Here is a 12,215-nt window from a genome sequence, read left to right as displayed (position 1 = left end):
TATATTGTTATGGTTCTGCATCATTATCTGTATGAGTATTTTGATGGGTTTTGAGCATTCTAACACTTCCTAAGTGTACATGCAACCCTAATAACCTTGGATCTATGTTTTTCTAATTATCATGCAAAGTTGAATTCCAAGGCTATATTCCTATCTAGCATACATGGGGAACAATTTTAACTTGAATGATAGACAGAATAACTTACCTTATTGTTGCTTGTGTTCCTTGAAACCTTATGAGCCTAGCACCCCAAGTGTGTTGCCTCAAATGCTTCACACAACACCAAATGCTCTTGGAAAGACTTTTGAGAGAATGCACACTTCTTGAAATCGGCCTAGCCCTCTTGTTTCCTTAGTGTAGCCGATTTTCGTGGAGAATGAGATCCTTATATAGTGTTGACACATCTAGGGTTACACCATGTAAACCCTAATGTGTCATGACTCTTCATTTCCATGACCCATGGGTTTGTAACTCCCATGGAGCATCCTATGGGTGGAACCCCACTTGATAATCCATGGAGCCTCTTAGCCCACTATACAAGATATGGATGATTTACATAATCAACCCATATATTTAATTAGTTATCTTTTGATCACTTAATTAATTCTAAATTAATTCTTGATCAAACTAATCAAATAATATTATTAATATATTAGAACTTATAATATATTAATAATCTCCAAGTGTTATTTCTCTCATTTAGTCTATCCAAATGCATGGTGCCATGCAACCCAAATGGACCATGCCGGGTCAGGTCAAGTACATACCAGAAATATTTATGGACTTAGACACCTTATCCAACAGTCTCCCACTTGGATAAGTCTAATAACTATTACTGCAAGTATGACTTCAGGAACCGATCGGCAATCGTAGCTCTTTTCAAGGTTTCTCGGAACGGAGAAGATGATGGTACGCCATTTAAGATAAGTGATCATATAATCCTCTGTTCTAGATATCAGTCGGACAAATACATGGAACAATGTCTTACTTATTGTCCAACAGTTTGTTTCCCGATTTCCGATTTGTTTGACAAACAACTTAATTGAACATACCAACTTAGTTCTGACCGGGCCCGGTACATGGGTCAAAACACAATCATCGAGGGGCCCAGATATCAGCTTCTAATCCAAGAAGGAACAGATAAACTTCGACTCATATGTTTGTTCTACCACTCATTGATTTACACACAGGAGCAGGATTTATAACATCGAGTTACCAATGCGTTTTCGTACAATCAATGCATAACCAACTTGTAAGTAACAAATCATATCTCTAGGTTTGAAGACTTATATGATATTACCGTCTCACGATCACTCGAGATAGAATTCCATGAAGTGATTCCAGTGAGCGTGGGTTGAGTCCAATGCTCAAAACTTATGAACACTCATGATTGTTGTAGCCTTGTCTAACACCTTAGACCTCTGCAACCAATCATGACAGTCTTGATTCATACCTACTTCCGACATATAACCGACTGTGGAGGTTTGAATAATATGTTATACCAATAAAAAATTATTCTGGAAGTCAAAACATGCAAAACAAATATAGTAAACGATTAACAAGAGATAGCAACACTTTACTCATAAATAAAACACCTTTTATTCATCATCTAATGTCAATTACACTTTACAAATTTCGATATTATCTAACTACTAAATCTAATATCATCCTTCAGCCCTATGCTCCAAGCGTGCTGGAGATGCTTAACCCGAGTCAGTCCCTTCGTGAGGGGATCTGCCGGGTTCTCATCTGATGATACCCTCTTTGCCACAAGGAGTCCTTCTTCTATTTGATGTCTAATAAAATGGTATTTTCTGTTGATGTGTCTGGATCTCCCGTGATCCCTTGGTTCCTTGGCTAAGGCAACAACGCTTTCACTATCACAGAAAATTTCCATTGGCTCTTTAATAGCTGGTAGAACTCCAAGGTCTCCGATGAAGTTCTTTAGCCATATAGCCTCCTTTGCCGCCTCGCTCGCTGCAATATACTCTGATTCACAAGTAGAATTTGCCACTGTCTCTTGCTTGGAACTCTTGCAAGAAATTTCTCCTCCATTCAGGGTAAAGACCCAGCCTGACTGAGAGCGGAAATTATCCCTATCAGTCTGGAAGCTAGCATCACTATACCCTACAACTCTCAAGTCATCACTCCCACCGAGGGTAAGGACCCATTCCTTAGTCCTTCGTAGGTACGTGAGAATATTCTTTACCGCAGTCCAGTGTGCCTTGCCAAGGTTCCCCTGAAACCTGCTAACCATGCTCAGGGAAAAGGCTACATTAGGTCGAGTACACGTCATAGCATACATGATCGATCCTATAGCCGAAGCATAAGGTATTCGACTCATTTTTTCTATCTCAGCCTCAGTGCTAAGGCTTTGTGTCTTACTCAATTTGGCGTTACTCTGGATGGGTAACTCTCCTTTCTTGGAGTCATGCATGCTGAATGTTTTCAGCACCTCATCCAAGTAGGTACTCTGACTAAGTCCAATTAGTCTTTTACTCCGATCTCTCAAGATCCTTATTCCTAAAATATAGGCGGCTTCACCAAGGTCCTTCATAGCGAAACACTTCCCAAGCCAGGACTTTACTTCCTGCAGGGTTGGAATGTCGTTTCCTATGAGTAGTATGTCATCCACATAAAATACCAAAAAGCTAACTATACTCCCACTAGCCTTGAAATACACACAAGATTCATCTTCACTCCTAGAAAAGCCAAATTCCTTGACCTTTTCATCCAAGCAAAGATTCCATCTGCGAGGTGCTTACTTTAATCCATAGATGGATTTCTCAAGCTTACACACTCTATTAGGGTACTCGTTGCTGACAAAACCCTCTGGCTGACTCATGTAAACATCTTCAGCCAACTTTCCATTAAGGAAAGCGGTTTTGACATCCATTTGCCAAATTTCATAGTCATGAAATGCGGCTATGGCTAACAGAACCCGAATAGACTTAATCTTGGCTACCGAAGAAAAGGTCTCATCATAATCCACTCTAGGAATTTGAGAGAAGCCCTTTGCAACCAGTCTAGCCTTATAAGTGTGTACTATACCATCCATGTCGGTCTTCTTCTTGAAGACCCATTTGCACCCCACCGTCTTACGACCTGGTACATTTTCAACCAAGTTCCAAACTTGATTGTCATACATGGATTGTATCTCGCTATCCATAGCCTCTTTCCATTTAGCAGACTCGGGGCCTGCCATGGCTTCCTCGTAGCTGTTAGGGTCATCTTGACTTACTAGTGTCCCATCACTAATAAGTGTCTCACCTTCTGCAGTAATATGGAATCCATAGTAATGCTCAGGTGCACTCCTAACTCTCGTGGAACGTCTCAGAGGTACAGATTCGTCAATTCGCTCAACAGGAGTTTCCTCCTCAAGTTGAGGGCTAGAGTTTGAAGTTTCTTCACCACTTGACTCTTGAATTTCTTCAAGATCAATTTGCCTCCCACTGTCTCCTTGGCTTATAATCTCTCTTTCTCGAAAGACTCCTATTCTTGCTACAAAGACCACATTGTCACTAGGTCTGTAGAAGAGGTAACCAAAGGATTGCTGTGGGTAGCCGATGAAAATACACCTCTCGCTTCGAGGTTCGAGCTTATCATGAGTCTCGCGTCTCACGAAAGCCTCGCAACCCCAAATCTTGATGTGGTCTAGTTTAGGTACTTTACCAGTCCACATCTCGTGAGGAGTTTTGGCAACTTTCTTTGTAGGGACTAGATTAAGGATATGGGCGGCAGTCTCTAAGGCATACCCCCAGAATGAGATTGGTAGCGAAGCTCGACTCATCATGGAACGAACCATGTCTAACAGGGTTTGATTACGCCTCTCAGCCACACCATTCAACTGTGGTGTCCTGGGAGGTGTCGATTGTGAGACAATCCCACATTCCTTTAGATAGTCAAGGAACTCTGAACTAAGATACTCACCAGCTCGATCGGATCAAAGCATCTTAATGTTCCTGCCCAATTGATTCTCGACTTCCTGTTTAAATTCCTTAAACTTCTCGAAAGTCTCTGACTTATGCTTGATTAAGTAGACATATCCATATCTACTGTAATCATCAGTAAAAGTCAAATAATAACGATTAGCATCCCTTGTGGCATGTTTGAATGGTCAACACACATCCGTGTGTACAAGGTCCAACAAACTTTCACGCCTTTCACACGAGCCTGTGAAGGGTGACTTTTTCATTTTTCCAAGTAAGCATGATTCGCAACTATCATCTGACTTTAGGTCAAACGACTCCAAGACTCCATCCTTTTGGAGTTGGCCTATGCGTTTCTTGCTTATATGTCCAAGACAACAATGCCATAATGATGCTTTATCCAAGTTATTATTATTAGGAGAATCAATACACAAAACATTATTTCCTAAGTGATCTACAACAGATACAGCTTCATACACACCATCACAAGGTAATGCTTTAAAATAAAGAACATTATTAAAGAAAGCATTAATCGAACCAACTTCATTATCAAATGAAAAGGTGAAACCTTGTTTGTACAATGCATGAAAGGAAATAATATTTCTTGCCATTTATGGTGAATAACAACATTTATTCAAATCTAAATTTAACCCACTACTTAGCGATAAAGTATAAACTCCAATCTTGGTGACAGGTGTAACTTTCCTATTCCCCATGATTAAGTTTGTTCTTCCTTGCTCCACATTCTCACTTCTTCTTAGTCCCTGCAAGTCACAACAAATGTGAATACCATAACCGGTATCAAGGACCCAAGATTTTGAATGGGGTGAGTTATTAGAAATGATAGTGTAAATACCTGCATGGTTGGGTTTAACTTTCCCATCCTTCACATCTTGCTGGCATTTTGGGCAGTTCCGCTTCCAATGTGATTTTTCATGGCAATAGAAGCATTCAGTCTCTTTTGGGTCAGAAGAAGGAGTGACAAAACCTTTCTTGGTTCCACTTGAAGAAGAGCCATCAAGGGTCCTAACCTTTGTACCCTTCGGAGAGCTCTTTCTCTTCCTCCCTCGACTTTTCCCGATTGCCAAAACCGGAGTGGAGTTCGGAGAAGGACTGTTAACAACCGACTTCCCCTTAAGACCTGATTCTGCGGTCTTGAGAAGTCCCTAAAGTTTGCTGAGTGTGACCTCTTCCTTATTCATGTGATATGTCATGCGGAATTGATCATAGCACGATGGTAAGGAGCGCACCTCAGGGAAGTTCACATTAAGCTTCAGCAATCGATCCACATACCTTTTTATTTTTTGCATGTGGCTCGTGACAGAATCCCCGTCCTTCATCATGGTTGTTATCACGGAGCAAATGATTTCGTACCTCTCTTGTCGTGCACTTTGATGGTATCTTTCCATCAAATCTTGGTGCATTTCATAAGGGTAGAAATCCTCATAGGACTTTTGGAGTTCTGCTGTCATTGTGGCCATCATGATGCATGCTACTTTCGTAGCATCCCATTCATGTGCCTGAAAGTCAGCGATCTCCTGAGGAGTTGCAGTGGTCTCATTAATCTCCTTAAGCTCCTTGTCGAGGACATATTCTTTGTCCTCGTAGCGGGTAATCATCCTGATGTTTCTGAACCACTCATTGAAGTTGGATCCATCAAAAGTGACTTTCCCACACAAGCTCATAAGAGTAAAGGAGCCATTAGGATTCGAGCCAGAAGCAGCATTGTTTGAAGACATCTGAAGGAAGAGGACAAGATTAGTTTAGATATTAAGATAGTCCTTAATAAAACACCCAAATGTAATATTAAGGCTAGGATCCAATCACAATATATTATAACTTAGAAGAGGTATGCCGTAATCCAAGCTATAACATATTTGAAAGGTAGGTGAATGACGATTCACCAATTTCCACAACGAAATCCGAAATATTAGATATTAGGTTTTATGATTGGTTGTTAGAAATTCCTAGATTCTTTGAGATTCAATGAACTTTTCAAAGGCATGTTTCAATCTCGAGTGTGCCCTCCAAGTTTTGTGACTGGGATACCGAGGATCACAAAACGAGGTGTGAAGGAACCATGCAAATCACTTGGTACCCTTAAAGTTTATCACTCAATCGATGTGCCGGTAAACCACACACGCTCCACCGATACTATAATAAAACTTAAGTCACCCTTTACCTACCTTGTTAAGTCCAAGTTAGTGTGCCGGTTAACCACACACGCTCCACCAACGACTTAGACAAAGTGTAAAGTGTAATTTCATGGATTAGCACCTTATTCACATTTTTCCTAAAGTAACTAAGATTGGGATTTTAATAAAACATTTAGTTACTTTATAATATTCATCATACTTTGAATGAGAATTTATAAGTCCTTGTCTTACCCGTTCGGCTAACGACCCTCTACCAGTCAAGCAAGCGGTGGGTGAGAGTAGACACCCATTAAGTCAACATTTTATAGGCAACAACCTTATACCCACCTTATAGACCGGCTACATGAATGAGGCGTACTAGCGGTAAGACGACTTTGTTCTTATACATACATATATATATATATATAATTATTAAGTCATCATAATATAAGTATAAGGATTGAATTTTAACTTTTAAAATTCTAAGGGTTGGAACTAAAGTTTTAACTTAACTTTACTTGTTCCAAAACTTCAGGGCAAGTTTTGTAACTTTCAAAATTTTTCATTTCTTGTAACTTATGAGTTTAATAGAGTAATATAATGAAGACTCTTCATTTTCTAACTCTTGTGTTCTTTTAATGGTTTTAATTCAAGTGTGACTCTTGGTTTTCCATAACTTGAGGACAAGTTATGGACTCCATTAAAACACATTATGATCAAGAATTAATCTACCACATAGGTTACAAATAATTCCTATGATCATCTAAAACATCATAAGAACAAGAACATGAATATGAACACATTCATAAATCAAAATTACACTTAAAACTTTGTAATTTTTGATAACTAGTTGTTGTAAATGAATTAGAAAGAACATTACACCATCAAAACAAGTTTTCAAGTACCAAAACAGTTTAGGGTAATGTTTCTAGTCCATTTCCAGCAACTAAAGTCGAAATTCTGCAATCTGTCGACCCTAATCGCTAAGTGCATGAACTTACTCGCCGAGTTAGTTGAAGATACACGTGAACTCGATGAGTCCCCCCCATGGACTCGACGAGTCCATTCGTAGACAGCAAGATTTTCGACTTTTTTTTTCAACTTTTAAGCACAGATAAAAGCAAACAAGCCTAGGCTCTGATACCACTGATGGGGTTTGAGCATTCTAACACTTCCTAAGTGTACATGCAACCCTAATAACCTTGGATCTATGTTTGTCTAATTATCATGCAAAGTTGAATTCCAAGGCTATATTCGTATCTAGCATACATGGGGAACAATTTTAACTTCAATGATAGATATAATAACTTACCTTATTGTTGCTTGTGTTCCTTGAAACCTTATGAGCCTAGAACCCCAAGTGTGATGCCTCAAATGCTTCACACAACACCAAATGCTCTTGGAAAGACTTTTGAGAGAATGCACACTTCTTGAAATCGGCCTAGCCCTCATGTTTCCATAGTGTAGCCGATTTTGGTGGAGAATGAGATCCTTATATAGTGTTGGCACATCTAGGGTTACATCATGTAAACCCTAATGTGTCATGACTCTTCATTTCCATGACCCATGGTTTTGTAACTCCCATGGAGCATCCATGGAGCATCCTATGGGTGGAACCCAACTTGATAATCCATGGAGCCTCTTAGCCCACTATACAAGATATGGATGATTTACATAATCAACCGATATATTTAATTAGTTATCTTTTGATCACTTAATTAATTCTAAATTAATTCTTGATCAAACTAATCAAATAATATTATTAATATATTAGAACTTATAATATATTAATAATCTCCAAGTGTTATTTCTCTCATTTAGTCTATCCAATTGCATGGTGCCATGCAACCCAAATGGACCATGTCGGGTCGGGTTAAGTACATACCAGAAATAGTTATGGACTTAGACACCTTATCCAACATATTTTACTTTTGAGCGGGTTGACTTCGATCGAGTTATATGCCATTTGCATACCTTGGTTATTGGTTAGTAATTAAGGGATGGGTTGTATCGAAGAAGGTTACTTTGGGTGCAGTATCTGTAGCATGACTTGGAGAGACTCGGTATGTCTTGCTAGTTCGTAGCCGTATAAGTTTTAGAAAGGACAGGTTAGACCCTTAGCTATGGTAAGCTTGGAATTCCTTAGCTGATTGATTATGGTAGCAAGGATTGGGATTTCTCTTCATCAAGCATCGAGGTGTAATCAGGATCAAAGCGGGGGAGAATCCTCCGAGTGTATAAGGGTAAGGGCACGCAAATCCAGATCGGGCATATGATTTCTGAGAAGGAAAGGAGGTAGTTGAGCGTTGGCGGATTCAGTAGTTCAAGGTTGGGAGTTTGAGAACTTCCCATCAGTGCGTGCGTGTAAAGGGTAATGGTGGGTATGTGGTTCGGATTCAGGGTAAAGGGCCGCAAGGAGGACTCGTGTGAGTCCGAATGGAGATCTTGAGGACAAATAGCAGGAGATGTTTTCCTGTTAGCAGTCAGTGGTGGAAAGTGATGTAAGACTGCGGGGCGGCCGTAGCATTCACTAGCAGTCAGTGGTGGAAGTGTTTTCAGACTACGGGGCAGCCGTAGCATTTGGTAGTAGCATCGTTGGCGGAGTCGGGGCGAGGCCCTTATCTCCTAGCATTCAGATAGGGATCGGGAATGGGGAATGGATGAGAATGGTATGGAGTTGCCTATTTAGCCATGGAGAGATGGGACCTTGGAAGAGGCCGCTCTAGGATATAGTCGGGTGAGACCCGTGGGCGAGGCCCGTATGAGGATAGCAGTATAGGTGAGACCTGAGAGCAGGGTGTCTCGGTAGTATGGTTGGGTGAGACCGGTGGGCGAGGCCCGTGAGTTTTAGCAGCACAGGTGGGACCTGGTAAGGATCTTAGCGTCTAGGCAAGGGGATCGGGGATCCCCGGAAATTGTAGTGCCATCATGGTAGAATAGATTGAGCAGTAAAGGTGGCAGAAGTATCTTCGAATGTCGCTTGGAGCGACTAGTGGTTGTGTTGGGTCAGTAATCGGTGAGAGTCGGTGATCCAGATATTGATAGGTTGGTATGGACCAGGATGGTCACAGTTCATTCGGAAGCTAGATAAGAATAGCAGGATTTCTAGTCAGTAGCAGTGTAGGGATGCAGAGTATGGTGGAATTCAGTTAGTCGACCGTGGGGTGCTCGACACCAAATGATAGTAGGAAGAATGCCCAGTGGGTTCTGGCAATGATGACTCGTATTGGGAGTGGCGGGAGTAATAGATTTGGGTGAGGAAAGGGTCTTCACAGCGGCAGAAGGGATAGATGGTTATGGAGCATTGCCTTGGGAAGGCAGGGAAATCGCGCAAGGAAAGAAGGGGTGAACCCCTATGTTGCAGTACTCGGAGATTACCGGAAAGATTGTCGGTTGAGTAAGTTGTGTTTCCAGGATGTTCAGGGTCAGGATGCATTCGAAGTTATTAGCTGTAAGGATTGACGTTAGTCTGAATGACTGAGCGGAAGGCCAGCAAAGTTAGGCAGCTGGTGTTAGAATGGATGGTGGGGCTTTGGAGGCAGATCGCCGGCAGTAGAGGATAGTAAACTTCGAGGATGAAGTTTAGTTTAAGTGGGGGATATTGTAATACCCAAAGTTTCAAAGGCCAAGAAAGGAAAGAAAAGCCCTAATTTAAGGGTCGACTCGGCGAGTCGGCCAAGGTGACTCGGCGAGTAGGGTCTGTGCGAGGAAAACCCTAAATCCGGGGCTTGGAGCCTATTTAATCGCCCCATTCTTCTTCCTAGTGCTCCTTTATTGTCTCTTACACCCAGAACACTGCACCCTAAGCCCCCATTGTGCTCATTCATGCTTTTGGCCATTTTTGAGTGATTTAAAGGAAGAAGAAGAAGTGGGAATCTTTGAAGCATCAAGGAGTGGCTTTGGATCCAAAGTTTGGGGATCATTTCAGAGCATTTGAAGGTATTAAGTCGTTTCTCTCCTCCAGATTTTCCTTGGTTATGAGTTTTGGGGCTTTTAAGCCATGTTTGAAATCAATCTCGAGCTTGAGGTCCAGATCTGAGGTTGCTACCTCAGATCCATGCTTGTTTTGGTCCATAATTCCGTAAAGTATCAGCCCTTGAGTGGATCATGGAGTCTTTTTGCCTTAAGCCCTAGTTTTTGGCATGTTTTGCTTAGATCTCCTTCTCTACAGGTAAAGTTTGCAACTTTACGTGTGGAATAGGCTTGGGAAGGGTAGATCTATAGTTTGGAGTCCTTGAATGACTCTAAAATCCTCTGCATGTAAGGAGAACTGAAGGGACTCGGCGAGTCCTTTGAGTGGACTCGGCGAGTAGCATGAAGTTGTGGAGAAACTCGACGAGTGGGGTGAACAACTCGTCGAGTCGTATGAAGATTGCCTTGTACTCGGCGAGTCTGTTTTTGGACTCGGTGAGTCAGGTCGCGAAATCCCAAACCCTTCGAGTTGAGGCTCGAATCAGTGAGTCGGGTGGAGACTCAGTGAGTTGGACAGGTCTGGACTTAGAAATCGGTAGACTCGGCGAGTCATAGACTGACTCGGCGAGTCGAGTCACGAATGGAAGGAATCTGAACATTATGAACTCGGCGAGTCAGTAGGGTGACTCGGCGAGTAGGGTTGACCTAGAAGGTTGACTTTGACCAGGACTTTGACTTTGGACCAGGGTGGACTTGGTTGTCTTTCGGGGGTCAGTTAGACTCAGTGTTGCATTGATATTGGTACTTCGGGGAGCAAGAGGAGCAGGAGTTCCGTGAGTTGTCAGGCATCAACTAGTGAGATCATCAGCAAGTTCAGCCAGTGCAGGTGAGTTTCCCTTTGTGTGAATGGGTCTAAGGCCACAATGCCGGCCCATGTAGTTATGAGTAGAAGACCCGGGGTTAGCCCTAGGCACAGTATGCTAGTACTATTTTCTGGACGAGGTCTAGTAATAGCGGGCGGGTACCCAAGGAATTGCTTATATGATAGTTTATACTTGTTGTCTGTGTGATACATGTATCTACCTGGTAGGGAGGTGAGTGTGGGCGAGGTCCCGTATCTCACCAGTAGCAGAGTGTGGATGGGGTTCCATATCTTATTAGTAGCAGAATAGGGGTGAGGCCCGAACTAAAACAGGAGTGAGAGTGGGCTAGGCCCGTACCTCACTACCATTAGGAGTGTGGACGGGGTCCCATGACTCATCAGTAGCAGGACATGGGCGAGGCCCAGGATAGGTGAGGCCTTAGGACAGAACCGGTTGTATGTGTTAGTTATGTGTTGTGAAATGTTTATTTGTTATTATTTGTTGGCGGGCGGGGCCCTGTGACAGGCGAGGCCTAAGTAAAATAGATCTGTATCCGAGCGGGGGTCGAAGCCAGGCGGGGCCTGGAGCGGCAGGGCCGTTGTAGCGGGCGAGGCCCGAGGTAGGGGGCGAGGCCCAAGATAGGGGGCGTGGCCCAGTATGTGCAGTATGTGGTTATGCATGGTATGTGGTAGGGTGGGGAACTCACTAAGCTTCGTGCTTACGGTTTTCAGTTTTGGTTTCAGGTACTTCCGGTAGCGGAGGGAAGAGCTCGGGGTGATTGCATGGCACACACCATAGATTAGACAGCCTGAGAATGTTTACTCTTATAATGAACATGTGTTTTGAAAACTTATACTCATATTATGTTTTGGAATGATGACTTTACTTTAAGTAATGATTTATTAAAAGAAATTTTTGGTCTTAAATTTTGGGTCGTTACAACCCAAAAAGCACGATTTGAAACTTTCGGGCCCAAAGATTGAATATTGACTCCTCCTAGATTTCGCGTGTTTATTGAAGTACTATTGTTTATGGATTTTTGATTTGTTATTGATTCGAGATCGAATCAATTCGTTTGGTAACAATATTGGTGTTGAAAGTATATTTGTTATTACGTTTCGCCGGTAGTCGTGGATCTTGTATTAAGGTGCTTATTTGTTTAAAAGTAAGATTTTACCTTTTCACGACCCTTCTTTGATAAAATTTGCACATTTAATTCTTTATATAAAAGAATTTCCATTTTAGTCCTCAAACCATTTTTTTTCTTGACACTTTAGTACCATAACTTATTGAAACGACATTTTCAGCCCAAATTTACTTTGTAAACAACTTAAATCCTTCAAAAATGAAGTTTTCTCGGTTGGAACCCCCATTT

The sequence above is a fragment of the Lactuca saligna genome, chromosome 8 (genome assembly GCF_052625555.1).
Source record: "Lactuca saligna cultivar CGN05327 chromosome 8, ASM5262555v1, whole genome shotgun sequence".
Taxonomy (NCBI): domain Eukaryota; kingdom Viridiplantae; phylum Streptophyta; class Magnoliopsida; order Asterales; family Asteraceae; genus Lactuca; species Lactuca saligna.
Note: the sequence above shows the minus strand (reverse complement) of the source record.